This window comes from Mobula birostris, chromosome 24, assembly GCF_030028105.1.
Source record: "Mobula birostris isolate sMobBir1 chromosome 24, sMobBir1.hap1, whole genome shotgun sequence".
NCBI lineage: Eukaryota > Metazoa > Chordata > Chondrichthyes > Myliobatiformes > Myliobatidae > Mobula > Mobula birostris.
The window spans coordinates 44,981,662-45,005,556 of NC_092393.1; the positions used below are offsets into that span (position 1 = coordinate 44,981,662).

Below are 23,895 nucleotides of genomic sequence, written 5' to 3' on the forward strand. Positions count from 1 at the left end.
ACATCAGGACGACCCTAAATCTGAGGGAGAAAAGATACGTACTGCATACTCATAGATGCATTGTAAGAATGCAATGTTTCTATAAGAGGTGCATGTTTCTGTACAATACTTTTCCGGTGTAAATTGGCAGTGTCATGGCTGAGCTAAACTCAGTGGCCACTTTATTAGGTACCTCCTGTACCAATAAAGTGGCCACTGAGATGACGTCCATGGTCTGCTGCTGCTGTAGCCCGTCCACTTCAAGGTTTGACACATGCATTCAGAGATGCTCTTGTGTACACCACTGTTGTTATGCGTGGTTGTTTGTGTTACTGTCGCCTACCTGACGGCTTGAACCAGTCTGGCCATTCTCCTCTGGCTTCTCTCATTAACAAGGCAATTTTTTTGCCCACAAAACTGCTGCTCATTGGAAGTTTCTTTTCTCTCTGTCAACTCTAGCGACTGTTGTGCGTGAAAATCCCAGGAGACTGGCAGTTTCTGAGATACTCAAACTACCCCATCTGGCACCAACGATCATTCCACAGTCAAAGTCACTTCTTCCCCATTCTGATGTTTGGTCTGAACAATAACTGAACCTCTTGACCATGTTTGCATGCTTTTATGCATTGAGTTACTGCCACATAATCGGCCGATTCAATATTTGCATTACTGAGCCGGTCTACCTAATAAAGTGGACAGTGAGTATATTTACACTATTACGGTTATTATGGGTATTTGGCAGTCATAAATGTATGGATAGATAGATAGCTACTTTATTGATCGGAAAGGAAATTGCAGTGTCACAGTAGCATTACAAGTGTACAGATATAAATATTAGAAGAGAAGTAGAAAGAATAAAAAATAAGTTACCACAAACAGTCTAACAGGAGGGGGTCATCACTTTCCCGACTATAGGTTGGCTCATAGAGCCTAATGGCCGAGGGTAAGGATGACCTTATATAGTGCTCTTTGGAGGAATGCAGTTGTTTTAGTCTTTAATTCAAAGTGCTCCTCTATTCAGCCAAGGTGGCACGCAGAGGGTGAGAAACATTGCCCAGAATTGCCAGGGTTTTCTGTAGGGTCCTTTGTTCTACCGCAGCTTCCAGTGTGTCCAGTTTGACTCCTATAACGGAGCCAGCCTTTCTAATCAGCTTATTGAGCCTGTTGGCGTTACCTGTGTTGATACCATTGTCCTAGCACACCACTGCATAGAAGATTGTACTGGCAACGACAGGTGGTAGAACATGTGAAGGAGAGGCCTGCAGGCTCCCAAGGATCTCAGTCTCCTCAGGAAGTAGAGACAACTCTGGCCCTTCTTGTTTACAGCTTCTGTGTTGGTACAAATGTACATATAATGAGAAAACACTTTGTACCCAGAAAGAACTTTTTTGAAATGCATTTAATGTTGTAATGTAATTAAAGGGCAAAATGTGTACTCTATGCAAATGAGTACAGGGTTGTAAAAACAAATAGTTCTTTCTCTATTAGCTTGCTCGTGCTTAGTTTTCTGTCCCATGTCCCAGAGAGCTTCTTTAATTTGTTCACTTCAGGTTTCCGAAAGACCATTAAACAAATATAATGTGCCTTGAGTATGCCATTACATCAATGACTGATGTTTTCCTCACACACTTTCCATGCAGAAACAGAATTCAATTGTGCTGTGTTTGCACAACTGCAGCTCTTCATTCTTTGCAGACTCTAAAGTCTGGAAAATGTTCAAAACAACAAATATTAACAGCCTGCTGAGCCTGTATAAGAAACAGACACTGTCTGGCAGATCTGATTAGTGACAGTGTGAGTCACTGCCTTTGCTTGCTGTTATTTGCTTTGTCCTTCCATAGCCAGAGGAATTATTTAAGAAGCATTTAGACAGTTACATAGAGGGATGGGGCTTCAAGGGATATGGGCTGAATGCTGGAAATTAGGAAATTGGCACTGTGGTCAGAACAGATTCATTGGGCTGAAAGGCCTATATTTATGTTATATTGATCGAGTCAGTGTAGTCAAAATGCATCTTATAGGAAAGCAATGATTGTTGAGGTAAAGAAAATTCAGGAATGGGATTAGGCAAGCCTTTCCTAGATTATTGATAAAACATGGACAGTTTGGAGATGTTATGGGAGACTTTGCAGGTTCATGGAATCATTGAAATGGGCAATTTGGCCCAACTTGTTCACAGCAACCAATAGACACTCTTCCATATTAATCTAATTGCTCAGCTCTTGGTTTGCAGTCCTCTATGCTGAAGAGATTATGTTCATCCTGGTATTTCTTAAATGGCACCAATAACCCAGCTTCAACCATCCTTTCTGGCAGTGCATCAAATTAAAATCAAAACAAATCAAATTCAAGTTTAATTATAATTCAACAATACAAGAATGCAGCTGAATGAGTCAGTGTTCCTCTGGGACCAAGGTGCAAATATACACAGCAAATTCAAAATAGCGAGCAAAAAAAAACATGGTCACGTAAAAATAAACACATATATAGACCAAGACCTTGAGTGACACGTCCCACAAATTGATGGTACCGTTCTTGGCAGTGCACAACAAACATACACACGCAATCCAGTCTGTCATTTCACTAATTGAACACTGGAGGGCAGCACTAACGGGAGAGGCCAGCCCCTAACTGAGAATGAACATCACGCTACACTGCCTCTCCTGGACAGCAGGCAAGCCCACAACTTGAGGCCCAGTCCTCGCCACAACTGAGGCTATGTAGCTTCCCTGCTGCCTTTCACTCTACCAAACAAGGATAACAGACCTGAAGCATCTTACATTATCACAGGGTCCAATAGGGTCCTATAATCGTAAGAGAAACATCCAAGGCAATCACCCACAGTAACACGGCACACTGCCTTCACACACCAAGAGGCTGCTGCATCTGAATACACCACCATCTTATTGGAAGCAAAAACACCAGGTTCTTCTCATATCAAATTCCCAAATTCCAGATACTTCGCATTTTCTGGCCTGCCAGAGCATTGAGATGACTGTTTAGACCAGTATCCCATTTACTTGCCTTTGCATTGTACCTTTTATGCCTGGGACTAATTAATTATTTTTTGGAACGCACTCACTAATATATAGCAGCAGGTTAGTCAACACCTCTTTGTCTTCCTTCAGCAGTCCCTTGAGAAGGAGGGCAAGGAGCGTGTGTCACAGTTCTGTGGGTTTCAAGGGACTCCCTGGAACCCTGTGCTATCCACAATGGCAGGTTATCCAAAGGGAGTTTGACTGAAGTGCATCCACTTTACTGATTTAAGCCTTAATGATACATTATATTTAAGATGCCTTCTGTAGAATGCACAACTTCTCCACCCCACCACCATCACTGGGTAATGGAGGAAGGAAAATCTAGCATTCTTTTCGCAGTTGAACCAAAATTACTAAGTTACCAAGTGGTTCATTGAGGGCTGCAATTTCCTAATGGAACTGGCCCCATAATTTTGAGAAACTTTCCATTGTGTCAGCATTGTGCACAATCTAGCACAGAAGAACTCAACTTCTCAGCTCCCAAGTGACGAAGTGTGTGATCTAGCCCATTGAATCAGAATTAGGTTTATGATCACTAATACATGTCATGAAATTTGTTGTTTTGCAGTAGCAATAGAGTACAACACATAAAATACTACTACAATAAGAATATACAGTACAAAAAGCAAATGAATAGTGCAAAAAGAGAACGAAGCAGTGAGGTTTTCGTGGGTTCATGGACGGTTCGGAAGCCTGATGGCAGAGGAGAAGAAGCTGCACCTAAAACGTTGAGAGTGCATCCTCAGGATCCTGTACCACCTCCCCGATGGGAAGAGGACATGATGGATGCCTTTTGTCATTGCCTTTTGAAGATGCCTTCGGTAGGGAAGCTGGTGCCCATGTTAGAGCCGGCTAAGTCTGCAACCCTCTGCAGCTTTTTCCTATCCTGTTCATTGGCTCCTCCATCCCAGAAGGTGATGCAACCAGTCAGAATGTTTTCCAAGATGCATCTGTAGAGATTTGCTAGAGTCTTTGGTGATATAAAAAATCTCTTTAAACTCCCAATGATGTACGGCCACTGGCATGTATCATTGAAATTGCATTAATATGCTGATCCCGGGGTAGATCCTCGAGACATTCAGGGATTGCTAACAATTCCCTTCAGTGTTCCCTTGATGGAGATTTGTTTGTTTGCGAGAAGTCTGCACTTCTCTCCCATGAGAGCGTGGGTTTCCTCCAGATGCTCTTGTTTCCTCCCACATTCCAAAAACATACCATATAGTAGGTAACCTGACTTCACCTTCCAGAAATCCGCAATGAATCCTTGATCTAACTGTTGTTGAGTGTGAAGATGCTGTTGTGTGGAATAACTCAACCAATGTCATGGAGTGTTATTTCACTTCATTTTTGTAAAACTCTTCAAAACTTGGTTTGCTTTTTATATTCTCTTAACTTTCATGAAGACTGGGATGAGAATCACTTCAATCTTTTATTTTTGGCGGCTACCACCATTTTACAACGTGTGGCTGCAAGAGCTGAACAAATTGTAGCACAAAAGAGCAGATGCAATTAGGTGCTATCAGGAACCGGGCTGGTCTAAGACATTAGAGGGGTGTTGACACAAGCTTGTTTTTGTTGTTGTTATAAGTAGGGTTTATGCAGTAGTAATGCAATGTCTGTGTCGGGAAACAGATGGCTTAGTACCAGAATGGAAGGGTGCATGTCAGCAGATGCTCTGAACTGGTTGTTGCCAAAGAAGAATCACAATGGCAGGCTATGTCTAGAATTGGTTGCAGTGTCTGAAAGCAGTTGCAGCTCAGTTATTGCTTGATATCCAGTGTAATAAGGGGTCACTACGGTTAGCCATGATGCTATTACAGCTGAGGATGTTGGAGTTTGGAGTTCAATTCCAATGCCAGCTGCAAGAAGTTTGTACTTTTCTCTGAAGAGAGTGCGGGTTCGGTCCGGGTGCTGCAGTTTCCACTCACATTCCAAAAAAGCACCGTACAGTAGGTTACTTGTTCATTGACAATTTTTCTGTGATTAGACATGATGGCTCTCTGGGCCAGAAGGGCCTGTTCTGTGCTGTATCACTAGGTAAATAAGTTAATAAAGTAAGCCATGTCTCAACGTGTGGTATCCCTGTCTTTGTTCCCCAGAATATACTTTATTCCAAATGAACTGTGAATATAATTAGAACACATCTTTCTCTCTATTCATAGCATCATAGATTGAATACATTCTCTTACAATGCATTAGCAACATTTTTGTTTCCTCCATGAGCAATGCATTAGTAAAATGTTTGTGAGGCTGTCACCCACGGTGATAAGATCCTCGTCTGGCCTTTGTGCCCGGAGTCTTTGCAGTGGTTGTATCAATATTCATTCGGTCTTTCAGCACATTCTCTTGTACTTTGAAAGTACCAGATGGCAGGTTTTTCATGCCAACATCTGCTGTTCCTTCAAGGTTCTGGGTTCAATTCCCAAAATCCCAGAATACCAAAATGTGAACACTGGAGTGACATCTTTCTGGTGAGACATTTAACCGAGACCCATCGACCTTGCTGAACTTGACCATCACATTTCCTGCATTACACAGTGACTGCACTTCAAAAGTATTTTATTGGCAGCAAATCATAAACACCAAAGATTCTGGAAATTTTGAGGAAAACACACAAAGTGCTGGAGGAACTCAGCAAGTCAGGCAACATCTATGGAGAAGGATAAACAGTCTAAGATTTGGGCCATTACCCTTCATAGGGTTTGGAAAGGAAGAGGGAAGGAAGCCAGAATAAGAGACAAGGTGTGCAATGCCTTCATAGAATGGGCAATCAGAACAATATTGAGAGATTGAAATGAGCACAGATGAACCAGTGCCTTACTGGGAGCAGGGAAAGGAGTCCAAGCTAGAAGGGGATAGGTGGTGCCAGGTGGTTGGGAAGAAAATAAGAAACTGGGACATGATAGAAACCATGAAGGACTGGAAAAGAGAGAATCTGGTAGGAGAGCAGAGTGGACCATGGGAGAAGGAAAGGAGGAGGGGCACCAGGGGGATGTGATAGGCAGGCAAGCAGTAAAGGGAGAGTTAAGAAGGGAGCCAAAATGGGGAATGGAAAAAGACAGAAAGTAGGAGGGGGGAAATTACCATAAGTTATAGAAATTATGTTCAAGCCATCAGGTTGGAGGCTACCCAGATGGTATATGAGGTGTTACTCCTCCAACCTGAGTATGGCCGTAGAGAAGACCAGTGAACAGACATACCAGAATGGGAAGCAGCAAAATGCTTTGGAAGAGATGTGGATTTTACTATACAAAAACAGATCTTTATTGATGGAGTTGCAGACTGCCATGGTAAAGTGAGCAGAGTAACTGGTACCTGTAGCATCTGTGAACAACTTAGATAACATGAAAAAATATTGGCTAATAGTTCTTTTCACATTGCACGCTCAGTTCCTTTGACTTCAGTGGAGTCCACTGTTCAGAGGCTTGTATGAGAGACGTACACAAGCAATCATCACAATCAAGTTTTCTCATTGCTGCACTTCATATTATAAGGAGGGTTGCTATCTGTAGTTCGGTGCCAGCAGAATTTCTCCAATAACTTAAAGAAATCCTGAATGCATAACGTTTCTACTTTATAAAGTTTTATTCAACTTCATTCTTCCAGTAAGAGGGGCTTGTATGACAATTGCTTCCCTTGCTTACTGAGGTAAGGATTTTATTTCTTTTTTTATGTCATTTTCTTTTGTTAAGTACTCAAGATGAGAAAACTTCACAATATAATCAGTAAAAAAAGGCACTGAGTTGTCTCTTAATCATAATTTTACTGCCATTTGGAGAGGATTTTGATTATATACATTGGCCATTTAGAACAATTACCTGTGCTGCGTGTGACAAGAAGATGACAGGTTTTATAATTATATGTGCGAACCTACTATGTGAAGTTGAGAAGAAGATGCAGTAAATGTTGACAACAGGACAAAGTCACATTATCAGTTTAAATTTAAAGGTTTGACCAGCCCAGTGGCAAAGGTAGAAATGAAAGTCTGGGTGGGACTATAAAAGTTGACCAAATTTCTGATGCAACCGAAAATCATCTAAATGTGAGTCAAAACTCAGTGGGGCGCATCTTGTTTGAGTCAGGAGGCTGTGAGTTCAGCTCCGTAGACTGGATTGAAAAATCAAGGCTAGTGTGCCACTGAAGTATGTCCATTCAAGCAGAAGGAAATTTGATGGGTCTTTTACTCTTTCAATGAATGCAAAAGATCCCCACCCAAATTTTGAAGAAAATCAGGAAGATTAATGCTGGTATCCTGGCCAGTTTTTGTGCACAACACAATGGGAGTTTAACACATTTCTAAGGCAGCCTCCTGTTCACAAATTGGCTGACATGTTCCTTTATTACAACATCTCAAATGGTACTTCATTGGCAGTAAAGTGCTTTGAGACATTCTAAAGCCAAGAAGGATACCAGTCAGTCTTCTGATATTCTATTTACATTTATTGTTCACATTACCTCTTTGTTGTAAAGATTGCTTCATTCCAATATTAGCAATCCTGAACCATTTTAGGGACTGATGCACTGGTTCATCTGTGCTCATATTGACCTCTCAATAATCTTCTGATTGCCCGTTCCGTGAAGGCATCGCACACCTTACCTCTGTGATGGAAACCCACAGACTAATCACCTACCCCGCCATCTCATCCTGTGGCCAAGTACGTGGATCCTGCACAGGTCTCATCTGTCACCTCGGAGTTCATCGAATTATAACATAAACCACTCCAACCAGAGGGACTGTCAAATAAGAACGGAGATTTTCAAACAAAATCAGCTGTTGTGAAACTGATACTGTGAACTATACCTTGTGAAGGTATATGCATGCTGGTATTATAGAAAGATAAACTGGTTCTGTGTTGCATTATTGAAATATGATGATCAAGGTAAAATGGTAGATAAAGGTAAAATTTATGCACAGATATTTGTTTAGAACTGTACTGACACAGCAGTAGTTCCTAATCTTCAATAAGGGTATATTGTAAATAGAGATAGAGAATGCTGCATAGTAGCTTCATATCAATGCATTGGAAATGCTGCTAAAAGAAAGCTCATGAATAATTGCATGTCGTTTACTATTAGATCAACAGTCTTCATGGGTTACCAAATAAACTTCCAAGAGAGAAGTATCTCATCTGTTTTAAAGCCTGTGTAGTAGTTACAGTGATCTACTTTCACTAGTTCCACTAGAATTCCTGCTCCATTAGTATGGGATGTTCCACAAGATTAAACTAGTGTTTTACTTCTAATCTGACATGTTCCAGCACCTATCCAACGAACTTTGCTAATTTCCATGATGTTAATCTTTAGTCTTTCCATTTCATTTATCACATTGTCCAATCTTCCTGCTTGATATAGGGTTCTTACATTCCAAGTGGCAATAATTTTCTTTGCGTTACTTTAATCTCATGAGCAGTAGCTTGATGATGATCGGGGTTCCCCTGCTGGCCAGAATCAACCCTACTGAGCAAAACATCTTTAGGGTTGTCTTGAAGATCCTCTTGACGCTGTTGTTGTGTGATATGTGTGTGTGTGTGTGTGTATATATCATCCAATATATGAGACCCATAACATTCTGATGTCGTCCCTCCAGTCTGGTATCAAATTTCAAACATATGCAATGGACCGTTTAGCAGTGCAGACTCATTACTGAAAAGAGCAGTGGGAACAAAGCAATAGCCCGTGAGCAGATATTCAGTGGCAGATTGTGCTTTCTAGGCCCACATGTTTTCCTGCTTGGAGCTGATTCTACCTTGGTGGGAAAAAAATTATATGTTTCTGTCAGTCAGGAAGCCAGAAGCAATCCACACAAAGGAACCATGTTAAAATACAGATGAAGTCAGAACTATATGGATTTTCAATTTGCATCCAGCTGCTGAATTTCATACTTTAGATTTATCATTCTAAGCAAGCATGCAAGCAACGTTATTAGAGGCTGTATTTCAGTGAGTTTCCATTGACTCCTGATGAGTCTTGAAGGCCGATTTATCTGAAACCTTTTTCGTTAGATATGTCAAGTACTTATTGGTGCAATGAAGAAAGGCATGTACCATTGAACCAACTGAAGCATCCTTCATCTCAAATCTAATCTTTCCTCTTATTAGCAGAACATTCTGGTAATGTGTGACAAAACAAAATATTGCCCCATTGCTCTGGAGACCTGGGTTTCGTCTTGACCTTGAGTGCTATTTGTGAGTAGTTTGAATGTTCTGGTCACTACGGAGGTTTCTCCCACATGACAAAGGTTAGTAGGTTTTTTGGCTGATCTGAATCTCTGCTGGTGAAGACAGTGGCAGGATAATTGCAGAGGAAGAGGAGGGACAAAATTTATGGAGGATGTGAGAGCGAAAAGATTAGTAGAGGATTTGTGTATATGGGTACTTTGTGGTCAGGTTGGATGTGAGATTCAAAGTTAAAAGTAAATTTATTATCAAAATATGTATACGTCACCTTATACTACCCTGAGATTCATTTTCTCTCAGGTATTTTCACTAGAACAAAGGAGTACAATAGAACCAATGAAAAACAACACACAAACAAATACTGACAAACAAGCAGTGTGTAAAAGGAGACAAAAACTGTGCCAATACGAAAAGGAAACAAATAATACTAACATTAATATTATTTATTATGTTAGCAATAAATAATATTGAGTACATGAGTTGTGGAGTCCTTGAAAGTGAGCTAATAGGTTGTGGGGTCATTTTAGTGTTGAGTGAAGTTATTCAGTTCGGTGTTGAATGAAGTTACTGAGTGAAGCTGGTACAAGAGCCTGATGGTTGCTGGGTAATAAGGGTAATAACCTGGTGTTATGGCAAGGCTCAGATTCAGATTTAGTTATCACACGTATATTGAAAAATAGAATTAGAATTAGAATTTTATTTCTTATATCCATCTCACAACATGAGGGAGTAAAAATCTTTATGTTGTGACTCCATTGCTATGTACAACCAATAAGGAAGGGAAATGTAGGAAGATATTGTCCAAACACTTAAGATTGTTTACCTAATTGTTTTGTGTACATGTATCTACAGTCAGATGTGCAATCAGATCAATGTGTATTGAGAAACCTGGTGGAAGGAGCTGCCTCGGAGCCTGTTGGCCCTGGCTTTAGTACTGCAGTACTTTGCCAGATGGAAGCAACTGAAAGAGTTTGTGGGTGGGGTGGCTGGAGTCCCTGATGATCCCCTGGGTGCTTTTTACACACCTGCTGCTGTAAGTGTCCTGAATAGAGGACAGTTCACGTCCACAGATGCGCTGGGCTGTCCGCACCACTCTCTGCAGTGCCCCGTAGTTGAGGGTAGTACAGTTCCTGTACCAGGCAGTGGCACAGCCAGTCAGGATGCTCTCTATGGTGCCTCCGTGGAAAGTCCTGAGGATCTGGGGGCTCATGCCGCCTGAAGTGAAAGAGGCGCTGTTGTTTTGTTTTGATACAGTGAAATGTGTTGTTTATGTTAGCAGCCAACACACCCATATCTGTGTTGGTGGCAGCCTGGGCCTGCACAGCATTGCCACAATGTTAGGCAAAACAACATAAGCAGCAGCAAGGGCCAATCAAGCCCCTTTCCCACCCTCCATCGACACATTCACACACATGGGCAGGTGTCCAACTCTAGGACAGGCCGCCTCCGGGACGTGATGTTTGTGAAATATGGCTGTGTGATAACGTAATTTGAGCAGGTCTTGCTGTGATCACCGAGGCTTTGCAGTATTTTCTGTTTTCAATTCAAACCTCCAGCAAAGAATTTTTACATTGTATTGTTGCTGCTAATGCCAATTCACAGCGAGAATTTCAACATTCTTTCTCAAAATATGATATAGTAACTGACAAGGGAAGACTTACTTTACAGAGTACAGGGCAACGGTAGGAAACTTTGTCATATGGTGTGAGCTGAATTATCTGCAGCTTAATGTGAAAAAGATTAAGGAGCTGGTGGTGGACCTGAGGAGGGCTAAGGCACCGGTGACCCCTGTTTCCATCCCGGGGGTCAGTGTGGACATGGTGGAGTACCTGGGGATACGAATTGACAATAAACTGGACTGGTCAAAGAACACTGAAGCTGTGTACAAGAAGGATCAGAGCTGTCTCTATTTCCTGAGGAGACTGAGGTCCTTTAACATCTGCCGGACGATGCTGAAGATGTTCTACGAGTCTGTGGTGGCCAGTGCGATCATGTTTGCTGTTGTGTGCTGGGGCAGCAGGCTGAGTGTAGCTGACACCAACAGAATCAACAAACTCATTCGTAAGGCCAGTGATGTTGTGGGGATGGAACTGGACTCTCTGACGGTGGTGTCTGAAAAGAGGATGCTGTCCAAGTTGCATACCATCTTGGACAATGTCTCCCATCCACTACATAATGTACTGGGTGGGCAGAGGAGTACATTCAGCCAGAGACTCATTCCACCGAGATGCAAGACAGAGCGTCATAGGAAGTCATTCCTGCCTGTGGCCATCAAACTTTACAACTCCTCCCTTGGAGGGTCAGACACGCTGAGCCAATAGGCTGATCCTGGACTTATTTGCTGGCATAATTTACATATTACTATTTAATTATTTATGGTTTTATTACTATTTAATTATTATGGTGCAACTGTAACGAAAACCGATTTCCCCCGGGATCAATAAAGTATGACTATGACTATGACTATGACTTTAGCATGATGCTGATTTGAAGCTCTGGTTGGCTTTCCAAAAGTTGCATTAAACCTCAACATTGACTTAATTGCCAAACACATTTGAGAAATTGTTATTCCTGATAAAGTGAGTGCATGCATTGAAAGCTATGTTATTGTGCAAATATTTAAAAGATTTGTCATTTTCCTGATGGCTGTAATCTGTAAATGTCAATATTTATTCAGTAATCACAACAAAGCAGTAACGTCACAAAATAGAATTGTAATTAACTTTTTATCAAAAGCTTCCATATGATAGAAAATTCCTAAAAATTATAGAACACAGGTGATTCTGCAGATGTTGGAAATATAGAGCAACACAGACAAAACGCAGGAGGAGCTTAGCAAGTTAGGCAGCATCTGCGGAAGGGAATAATCAGTCAGTATTTTGAGCCAAGACCTGATAAAAGGTATCAACTGTTTATTCCCTTCCATAGATGCTGCCTAACTTTCTATGATCCACCAGCATTTTGTGTGTGTTGCTCTAGAAATTTTATGTTGGATTTGGCTTATAAGCAGTTCAGAAAAAAATGGACCTGGCAGACTTCAGGACTAATTCCAGAGTAGGTAAAGGCTGTAAAGATGGATAAACATTTCTTAAAATGGAACTATGATCCAGACAGAAAAGATTAACACAGGGCAATGATATTGGCTCAAAGGTTCAAAAAGGCTCAAAGTAAATTTATTATCAAAATACATATATATCATCATATACAACCCTAAGATTCATTTTCTTCTGAGAATTCACAGTAAATACAAAGAAACACAAAAGAATCAATGAAAAACAGGGCACAAAATGGACAAACAGCCAATGTAAAAAAGATAACAAACTGCACAAATACAAAAAGAAAATAATAATAATATTATTACACGCTAACAGAGTACATGGGCATTAACCCAACAAAAAGACCCTACAAACCAAAACAAAACATGTCATGAAAATTAGCAAACATTGTTAATACTCTTTACCACATTTAGGAAAACTTGAAACATTTGAAGAACTATACACAATAACATACTGTGCAGCATTAACAACAGTGCAGTACAATGGCTCCAAAATAGAGGCACACATTAATAGAAGCTCAAAACTGAGTAATGAAATGAGAACACTGAAATTTAAAAAAAAAATTGAACGCTTAAAAGCTGAAATAGTCCACCTAATGGAATATAAATGGATAACCTGAGCAAGGAAGTTAAGAGAAAAGCTAAGGAAATACTAAGGCCTGTACAAGATACAGTTAACCTAACAAAAGCAATGTAAGATTTATAGATGCACTGAAACAAAAAGTTGGTGTATGCAAAACTAAACTAAATAGATGCATGAAATGCACCAGATGAAGAATACAAAATTATCAGTTCAGAAACAATGAAAACGGTTTTTACAGAACACTGAAAGTAAATTCGACATACCAAAACGTCACCAACCCTAGCTCAGAATTACCAACAAACACAGAGATAATGAACTTTTTGCCTAACATTTGGTCTAAAAGGCCAATGCACAACCAAGAAGCAAGCTGGGTTAGGGAGGAAAAAGAACATACTCACTCAACTGAAGAAGTGCAAAAATCTGAAGTTGCAATGAATATGCTGAAAGAGGTTATAAAAAAACACGACTGGAAAAGTACTGGCAGTAAAACTATTCATAAATATTGGTCTAAAATATTTACTTGCCTTCTTCAGTACCTATTAATGCATATCAACAGTTTTCTTAAAAATCGTAAAAAGGTGCTTGAATTTTTGACAGAAGATAAAACGTATCTTTTACCAAAAGGGGAAATCACAAAAGATCCATCAAAATATTGTCCTATTACTTGTTTACAAACTATATATAAAATTGTAACGTCATGTATCTGGCAACTAATCACCACTCACTTAGATAATCACAATATACTTACAGAAGAGAAGAAAGGATGTAAAAAAAAACTGATAATAGATTTTGTAATTCTGAATCAAGCCCAGTGGAAAAGCAGAAATCTTTCATGTTGCTATATTGACTACCAAAAAGCGTTTGACTCTATCCCATACTCATGGTTAAGAGAAGTTCTGAATATATATGAACTACACCCAATACATATGAAATTCCTTCAACATCTGATGATGCATAGACATACTATATTCACCCTATTTAATAATAACCAAACAAGAACATGCATCGTCATCAAAATAAATCAAACCTTTTCCAAGTTGATTCTCTAAGTCCACTATGGTTCTGTCCGGCTTTAAACCTGCTCTCTAATTTACTGACTCGGATGAAAATTGGGTATCAAATCAGTAACAATGAAATGAGTTGTACCTTAACACACCTTCTATACATGGGATGATTTGAAATTATATGCTCCTTCCTCAACAAGGCTAAAGCAATTAATTCAAATAATATAAATATTTTTGAAAGATATAAACATGAACTTTGGACTGGATAAGTGCAGAATATTAAACATAAAGAAAGAGCCAATAGAGCTAATGGAATACAAACCAGATCAACAGGATACAATACAACCAATGGATGAATATGAAACATATAAGTACCTGGGATATCAGCATGCAAAGAAAATAGATCATAGAGTGATAAAGGAAAAAACTTCTGACAGCATTTACTTCAAGGCTTAGGAAAATCTGCCAAACAGAGTTCTAGAGTAAAAATATAACAAAGGCTATAAACATTTTCACTATACACAGAATGTTAACATATTCCTTTGGCATAATATCTCGGTCTGAAACTGATCTGGAAAATTTACATAGAAAAATAAGAACTGAAATGACAAATTTCAGAAAACATTATGTACATTTGAATGTGGTTAGATTAACACTACCTAGGACAGAAAGGGGAAGAGCAATAACAGATATTAAAAATCTACACAACAGTCAGATAAAACTTCTAAGAATATATTTTCATCAACGAAAACAGGATTCAGCACTCCATGTGAGCATATGCAATTCTGATAAGAAGCACACACCACCTGACTTAAATGAAAGTACAACCCAGAAAAATGAAAACATTATCATTATTGAAGAAAAAGTTAACCAATGGAAGAACATGACCCTCCATGGAAGACATCTACATGATCTGAGCAGACCAGATGACGACAAGGAAGCATCGAATGCCTGGCTCAGAGTTGGAGACCTCTTTCCAGAAAATGAAAGATTACTTGTGGCAATACAGGACCAGGTGCTTAACACAAAAAAAACTATCAAAAATACATATAAGACCAACATATTCAAGGTGCCAAGAAAAACCAGAAACAATTAATTGGAATCATCATTCACCAAAATCTTGCTTTAAAATGCATATTCATAAAAGAAATCATACCTTATTATAAATACAAGCCTGATCCAGTTTTAGAGTCAGAATCCCACAAATTATATTACAATCAATCCATTATTATAGATAGGACACTTCAGAATAACTGACTGGATATAATAATACAGGATAGACAACCAAGAACAATTTACTTAATAGATATAGCCATTCCAAGCGCACATAACATACAGAAATAAATAAGAGAATAACACCAGAAAATACTAAATTAAAGGAAGAAATTGAAAGCCTTTGGAGCATGAACAAGGTATACATTGTCGCAATAGTAATATCTACAACCGGTATCATCCCAAAGGTACTACACAATAGTATTAAACAATTAGGGCTACACTGTAATATCTATGTAAATTTTCAGAAATCCACAACACTAAACACCACTAGAATTGTCTGAAAATGCTAGCAATTGTGAAATAAGCATACTTGGCTATGCCTGCACCTCAGGTTTTACCAGCCTGAGTTGAGAAAAAAATGATCTAACATTTTTATTATAATAGTAATAAATAAGCCATAAATATTGAGAACATGAGATGAGAAGTCATTGAAAGTTAGTCCATTGTTTACAGGAACAGATTTGTGTTGAAGTAAGTGAAGTTGTTCCCTGACGTTCAAGAGCCTGATGATTGAGGGTTAATAACTGTTCTTGGAGCTGGTGGTGTGGGTACTAAGGCTTCTGTATCTCCCTCCTGATAGCAGCAGTGGGAAGAGAGCATGGACCTGTGGGTGGGGGTTGTCAAATTGATGTCAAGTTAAAATGGGTTTGGGATGAACTTGAGTAACTGTAGATCAGCTAAGTTTAATCTGGAAAATTTGAGAAACCCTGATTAGAGACCAATTTTTTGGATTTATGGGTTGATTATATATTTATTTATTTTACTGAGCTACAAAGTGGAATATGTCCTTCTGGCCCTTCTAGTGCCACCCAGTAACACCCGATTTAACCATGGTCTGATCACGGGACAATTTACAATGACAAACTAACCTACCAACCGGTACATCTTTGGAATGTGGGAGGAAACCAGGGCACCTGGATGAAACCCACACATAGAGAATGTACAAGCTCCTTACAGACAGTGGCGGGAATTGAACCCGTGTTACCTGTACTGTGAATCATTATGATAACCACTACGCTACAGTGCCACCCAGTGTTCTGGTAACAAAGGAAAGTTGTGCCAAGCTAACATGATGGTATTTTTTGATGAAATAGGAGAAGAAGTTGATGAGGAAAGTGCAATGGATGTGCTACAAATGGACTTAAAACAGCATTTGCTGAGCTGCCATAGATTTAGCCTGTCATTATTTTGGAGGGTCACAGAGTGACTGTAACAGGAAGCAGAGAGTAGTAGTGAAAGGTGGCTTATCGGACAGCAGAAAGTTAATAGGATCAATGATCTGACAGGGCTCACTCCATCTGCCAAATTTTGGAGTTGTTCAGACAGCAGAAAACCCCCAGAGCTCTGTGAAATTAGAGAATATACAGCTGATTTTTGATATAATTGTGTAGACCACAAAATGCTTGTATTGTGCTCTCCTTACAGAAATGTCAGAATCACAATCAGGTTTATTATCACTAACATAGGTCTTGAAATATGCTGTTATGTGGCAGTGGTACAGTGCAAGACCAAAAAAGAAAAAAAAAACATAGGTTACAATAAAGGACAAATAAGTAGTGCGAAAAAAGGAATTGTTGGGTCGTGTTCTTTCCAGTTGACGGTGCTACCAGCCAGAATGCTCTCTCTGGTACATTAGTAGAAATTTGCTGGAATCTTTGGTGACATATCAAATCACTTCAAACTCCTAATGAAGTACTGCCAATGGTGTGCTTTCTTCATGATTACATAAATATGTTGGGTCCAAGATAGATTCTCTGAGATGTTGAAACGCAAACAACAGGAATTCTGCAGATGCTGGAAACTCAAGCAACACACATCAAAGTTGCTGGTGAACGCAGCAGGCCAGGCAGCATCTCTAGGAAGAGGTACAGTCGACGTTTCAGGCCGAGACCCTTCGTCAGGACTGACGAGTCTCGGCCTGAAACATCGACTGTACCTCTTCCTAGAGATGCTGCCTGGCCTGCTGCGTTCACCAGCAACTTTGATGTGTGTTTCTCTGAGATGTTGGTTAGAATCAGATTCAGGTTTAATATCCATGGCATAAGTGGTAAAATTTAATTTTATGCAGCAGCAGTTCACTGCAATACATAATAAAAACAGTAAATTACATTATATATATATTTTTTAAAGTGAAATAAAGAGTACAACGAGAGAGAAAAAAAAGTAGTGAGGTAGTGTTCATGGGTTCAATGTCCATTCAGAAATCGGATAGCCTTTCCTCTATCTTCAGCGAGAATGAAGAACATTCTCAGCAACCAGATTGTTGATATCCCTGACAATGTTGATGTGTCCTTGAAAGGCCGTACCATTGTTGTAAAGGGGCCCTGAGGAAAATTACGAAGAGAATTTAATCACATCAACTTGGAACTCAGTCTTCTTGGTATCAAGAAGAAAAAGCTTCAAGTTGACAAATGGTGGGCTAACAGGAAGGAGCTAGCAACAGTGTGGAAATCTGTAGTCGCGTCCAGAACACGATCAAGGGTGTCACAGTGGGTTTCCGTTACAAGATGAGATCTGTGTATGCTCATTTCCCTATCAATGTGGTTGTTCAAGAGGCAGGGCCTCTGTAGAGATCCGTAACTTCTTGGGAGGGAAGCATATTCGTAGAGTCCGTATGAAGCTAGGTGTTACGTGTATTGTTTCCCAGGCCCAGAAAGGTGAGCTCGTTCTGGAAGAAAATGATATTGAACTGGTGTTAAACTCTGCTGCCCTGATCCAACAGGCAACAACAGTCAAAAACAAGAATATTCGAAAGTTCTTGGATGGTGTTTACGTCTCTGAGAAGGGTGCAGTGGTTGAGACTTCAGCTTAGACATAATGGATTAAAGCTGCTCTCATTCAGCAGGCAACAACAGTGAAGAAGAAGGATATTCATAAGTTCTTGGATGACATCTATGTGAGCCACAAGGGGACAGTTGTAGCACAGAGTGGAGAATGACACTTTATACTGGATAATCTATAAAAATAATGGCTGTTAAAGCTGTTAAATTAAATTCTAATGGCTAAAAAAAAAAAGAAATGGGATAGCAGAGGGGAAGAAGCTGTTCCTGATTCACTGAGTTTGTGGCTTCAGGCTCCTGTTCCTCCTCCCAGATGATAGCAATGAGAAGAGGGCATGTCTTGGGTGACGAAGATCCTTAATGATGGATGCCCAGGAACTTAAAGTTGCTCACCCTTTCTGCAGTTGACTTTCTACAATGAGGAATGGTGTGTGTTCTCCTGACTTCCCCTTCCTGAAGTCCACAATCAATTCCATGGTCTTGCTGATGTTGAGTGTAAGCTTGTCGTTCCAACATTATTCAACCAGCTGGTCTATCTCACTCCTGTATGTCTCCTTGTCGCCATCTAAAGTCCTGCAAATAACAGTGTTGTCCTCGGTAAATTCGTAGATGCCCTTTGAGCTGAACCTGGCCACACATTCATGAGTGTAGAGAGAGTAGAGCAGTGCACACATCCTTGAGGTGCACTTGTTTTGATTGTCAGCAAGGAGATGTTGTTACCAATCCGCGCTGACTGTGGTTTTCCAAACGTGGCCACCATCTAGATAGCGCATTATTATCATCTGCTGTATTAGGCCCTCCATTTGCCTGAACTGCCACCCTCTCCCCCTCCAGGTATCTTCAACCCAACCTTCGATCATTGTCAAAATCACACCAATCCACACCTCTTCCACCGCTCCAGTCTTCCATCTCAATCCCAGCCATTCTCCAAATCACATGTTGAAAAAACTGGTGTTGGAAGAATCATAGGACAACGTTGCAGAGGCTGGTTCTATCAATTTGGGTGGCATGCTGGCCTAGCAGTTAGCACGATGCCATTACAGCTTGAAACATCAGAGTTTGGAGTCCATTTCCTATGTCCTCTATCGTGGGTCTCTGTATGTTCTCCCTGCGGAATGTATGTATTTTCCCTGGTGCTCCAGTTTCCTCCCGCAGTTCAAAGACGTGTGAGTTAGGTTAATTGGTCATTGTAAACTGTCCTGTTATTAGGTTACGTTGAGGTTGTTGGGGGTTACTGGGGCGGTGCGACTCGAAAGGTCAGAAGGGCCTACTATGCACTGTATCTTTAAATAAATAAAATTTTAAAAATAAAGATATTTCCAATCCCTGTTAGCTTTGGAGTGATGCCAGAAGACTGTGTGAAAGAAAGGGGTAAAGTAATTACAGACCTGATAGCTTAACTATATTTGTGAGTGAAATATTAGATTCAATTCCCTGGACCATATAATCCTTCATTTTGAAGCCCCATGTTAATCAAGAGCTGTAGGTATGAAAGAAGGAAGTATCTGAGTAAACTGATTGAAATTTCGATGCAATAACATAGAGTGTCAATAAGGGCCTTATAGTGGATGAAAATGTGTGTGTGTTATCAACATTTTTGACAAGTTCCAAAATGGTTGGCTGCTCAGAAAGGTTCCAGGGAACATTAGCAAATTGGATTCAAAATTAGCTTTGCAGCTTGAATCTCTAGGTATTGGTTGACAGGTTTTCAGTTCCTTGTTCCTTAGTTTATATATTTATGATTTAGGATGTGGAGGGTTATGATAGCAAAAGTTTGCGGATGACCGAAAAAAATGTCCTGTGGTTGACTGTGATGAGGAAAGCAAGTAAGTGTAGATGATTAGATCTGCTGGAAGAGTGGAGTTTACTGAGTAGAGGTGTGAGGTAATGCATATGGAGAGATGCAACAGGGCAGAAGTGTTCACAGTTAATGAGATGATATTGGTGATATGAAGGAACCGAGGGACCATGGAGTGTGTGACACGGATCTTTAAAAGGCAGTAGAAGATGTCAAAGAGGTGGTTAAGTCATTTGAAATATGAGGCATAAGAGAATATGAAGGGATATTTAATTGAGGTGTGTAAAATTAGGGTAGTCCTGAAATATAGGGAAACAGAAATGATCTGTTCCCATTTGCAAGGGACCTGAAAGCAGGATTCACAGACTTTAAAAAATAATTTTTGAAAAGATAGACAAGGGAAGAGGATTTCCTTCATGCGGAAGATCCTTATGGTCTGAAATTCTCTGCCTGAGAAGAAGGAGGAGGCAAAAAGCTTCAGCACATTTAAAATGTACTTGGATGTGTACTTTAAAAGATGTGAACTTCCAGTTTATGAACAAGATACCAGAAAATCACTTTTCCAAATGAGCTGAATTGTCTCCTTCTATGTTACAAATTTTCCCTGATTTTCGATCTCCCCCCAACATTCTCTGTTTGTTTGGCTCCCTGAAAAGAAACATTAAATACCCATAAATGTACAGACATGTTGTTTGGAACTTCCTCTCACCCTTGATCAGGGCCCTGATATTTCCTCTAGGTTGCAATACCATAGTTGATAACTATGGTGTAACTTCAAGGTCTGTCTTGAGACCATCAAAGAAACAATATCATATGTCCCAGGAAGATAGTAACACCAGAGGTGAAATATGTTCAGAATGGGAAGGCTCATTTGAGGATAGAAGGAATCATTGCCTTTGCTGCTAAATCCTTGTTTCAGACACTGCCAACTTATATCAAACCACCTTTATGCACTGTGTTTATCGAAATGCTATGTAAACGCAAGGCCAATTATAATGGAAGGTTTCACACAATGTAAACATTGTAGTATTTTAAGCTCTTGCATGTGAGAAACATTGAAGTTGGTTTGTAATTGGTACAGTCAAACGGTCAAGTTTATTCTCTGGGTGAAAGAGTCCTTTAATAGCAGATTGTATATATATAATGATTTACTTAACAAAACCAGTAGGAGCAAGTCAAGATTAGTTTGACATCCCTTTAGGATCACTTGACAAAAGCAGAAATATATTAGGTACTCTCTACCAGTCAGTACAAAGATGCAAAACTTCCCGATATAATGTTAGGGTCTTTAATATTTTAAAAAATCTTCCACCACTTCAATGTAGGTAAGGCATTTTATTTCCACGCAAACAACAGGAATTCTGCAGATGCTGAAAATTCAAGCAACACACATAAAAGTTGCTGGTGAACGCAGCAGGCCAGGCAGCATCTCTAGGAACAGGTGCAGTCGACGTTTCAGGCCGAGACCCTTCGTCAGGACTAACTGAAGGAAGAGTGAGTAAGGGATTTGAAAGTTGGAGGGGGAGGGGGAGATCCAAAATGAATGTTTTCTATGATCAATGTAAAAGTTCCTTGAAAATCTAGCTGGTTAATGAGCCTTACCACATTAATTTTCAAACCAAACATATTTAAACAATTCAGTCAAAAAGTTGCCAGAAGGAGAGTTTATTTCCAAATCATTGAAGCGTGACCAGAGTCAAGGGGATTTATTCCAGATGTAGAACCAATCCAAAGAAGTGATAGCCAAAATGAGCAAAATATCATCTTTTTGCAGTTAGTTTGCTGCCTTTCAAGGTTCTGAATCAGAATTTGGTTTAATATCGCTGGCACATGTCATGAAATGAGTTGTTTTACGGCAGCAGTACATTGCAATTGCAATACACAATAAAAGCTATAACTATATATCTGTACACATGTAAAATTTAATAACTAGAACAAAAAGGGAGAAAAACAAGATAGAAATGAGGTAGTGTACATGGGTTCATTGTCCATTCTGAAATGTGATGGCAGTGCAGAAAAATTTGTTCCTAAAACTTTGACACGAGGAAATCTGCAGATGCTGAAAACTTTGTGTGTCTTTAGGCTCCTGTACCTTCTCCTTGATGATGACAATGAGAAAAGGGTGTGTCCTGGGTGACTGGAGACTTTACTGATGAATAATGACTTTTTGAGGCATCGCCTTTTGGAGATGTTCTGGATGCTGGGGAGGATATTGCCCACGATGGAGCTGGCTGAGTTCACAACTTCCTGCAGCTTTTTCTGATCCTGTGCAGTGGCCCTTCCATAACAGACAGAGATGCAACCAGTCAAAATGCTCTCCACAGTATCTCTGTAGAAATTTGCGAGAGTCTTTGGTGACATAAAAAATCTCCTAATGAAAAATAGCCTCTGTCGTACCTTTTTTGCAATTGCAGCAATATGTTGGGCTTAGAATAGATCTTCAGAGATGCTGGCACCCAGGAACTTTCCACTGCTGATCCCTCAATGAGGACTAGTGTGTGTTCCCTTGACTTCCCCTTCCCGAAGTCCACAATCAGTTCTTTGGTCTTAATGACACTGAGTGCAAGATTGTCGCTGTGACACCACTCAACCAGCTGATCTATCTCACTCCTGTACGCCTCCTTGTTAAATAAAAGATCAGTTTATTTGCAGATAATTTCTCGAATCTACTACATTAAATGAAATATTTATAGACCAGAATAGTGCATGTTGATGAGATTAGGTAGAGAAATGTAAGGAGGATTAGGAAGACAAATACTAGCGTGGACCTGTAGCTGATCTGCTAATGGGCCCATGCCAGTATTTGTTTTCCTGCCTCTCCTTACATTTCTCTAACTAATATCATCAACATGTATGATTTTTTTCACCTGTGTCCTCGGTTAGCTTCTGCTTGAAGGTGTCAACACAGCTCACCACAGATACTCAGATTCCCACACTCCCATCAGTCTGGGTAAAGCACTTTCTTTTGAATTCACTGTTATAGTCGGTTTAGATTGAGTGAACTTGGCCGTTTCTCCTTGGTGCGACAGAGGATGAGATGTGACTTGATAGAGGTGTATAAGATGAGAGACATTGATCGTGTGGATAGCCAGAGGCTTTTTCCCAGGGCTGAAATGGCTAACACGAGGGAGCATAGTTTTAAGATGCTTGGAACTAGGTACAGAGAGGATGTCAGGGGTAGGTTTTTCACATAGAGAGTGGTGGGGGCGTGGAATGCATTGCCGGCGGCAGTGGTAGAAGCAGACCGAGTAGTGTCTTTGAAGAGATTCTGAGATAAGTGCGTGGGGCTTAGAAAAATAGAGGGCAATGCAGTAGGGAAATTCTAGGCAGTTTCTAGAGTAGGTTACATGGTCGGCACAACATTGTGGGCCGAAGGGCCTGTAATGTGCTGTAGATTTCTAAGTTCTATGTTAATCATTCATGTTTATTTCATATTCATGATGACTACTTGATGACATGAATATTGATTTCTCATTCTGGTAATTTTTCCCTTCCCCTCCTCTCCCCTCTTCTTCCATTCTTGACTTTGGCTTTTTACCTCTTCTCACCTGCCTATCACTTCCCCCTGGGTCCTCTCCTCCTTCCCTTTCTCCCATGGTCCACTCTTCTGTCCTGTCAGATTCCTCCTTCTCCAGTCCTTTATCTTTCCCAGCCACATGGCTTCATCTATCACCTTCTAGCTAGCCCTTTCCCCCATCTCCCCACCTTTTTACTTTGGCATCTTCCTCCTTCCTTTCCAGTCATGAAGAAGGGTCTTGGCCTAATACGTCAACCATTTTATTTATTTCCATAGCTGCTGCCTGACCTGCTGAGTTCCTCCGGCATTTTGTGTGTGTTACTTTTAACTTTGCTTACAATGGAAATATCTTTGTTTCTGTTTATCCTGTTAAACATAACTGGCACGTTAAACATCCGGCAGGCGGCGTGGCACAGCAGCAGTGGTGGCCTTTCGGATCTGGTGTTACTTTAATTTAGTTTTTAAATTTAATTTTAAGGCACGATTTTTTGATTAGGGCACATGGATTAGGGCATCTCCCGGGAGAGGGGAGAAGATGGCGGCGCGATGGCAGCGCGCACGGCCTCTTCGGTGATGAATATCTGTTAACTGTCAAGTAGGGGACCGTGCACAATTCTGATTTGATGGAGACGGACGTGAGAGTACGGAGGAACATCTGGAAAACTTCTGAAATGCCCACTTCGCTGCCGC

The 23,895-nt window shown here is 40.2% G+C and overlaps 1 protein-coding gene and 1 pseudogene across 3 annotated transcripts in view; both read left to right on the plus strand.

Annotated features, from left to right (window-relative positions):
* LOC140187171 (zinc transporter ZIP11-like) overlaps positions 1-23,895 on the plus strand; it is an 840,422-nt gene that overhangs the window by 526,740 nt on the left and 289,787 nt on the right. The window lies entirely within an intron of this gene.
* Positions 17,329-17,952, plus strand: LOC140187096 (large ribosomal subunit protein uL6-like; annotated as a pseudogene).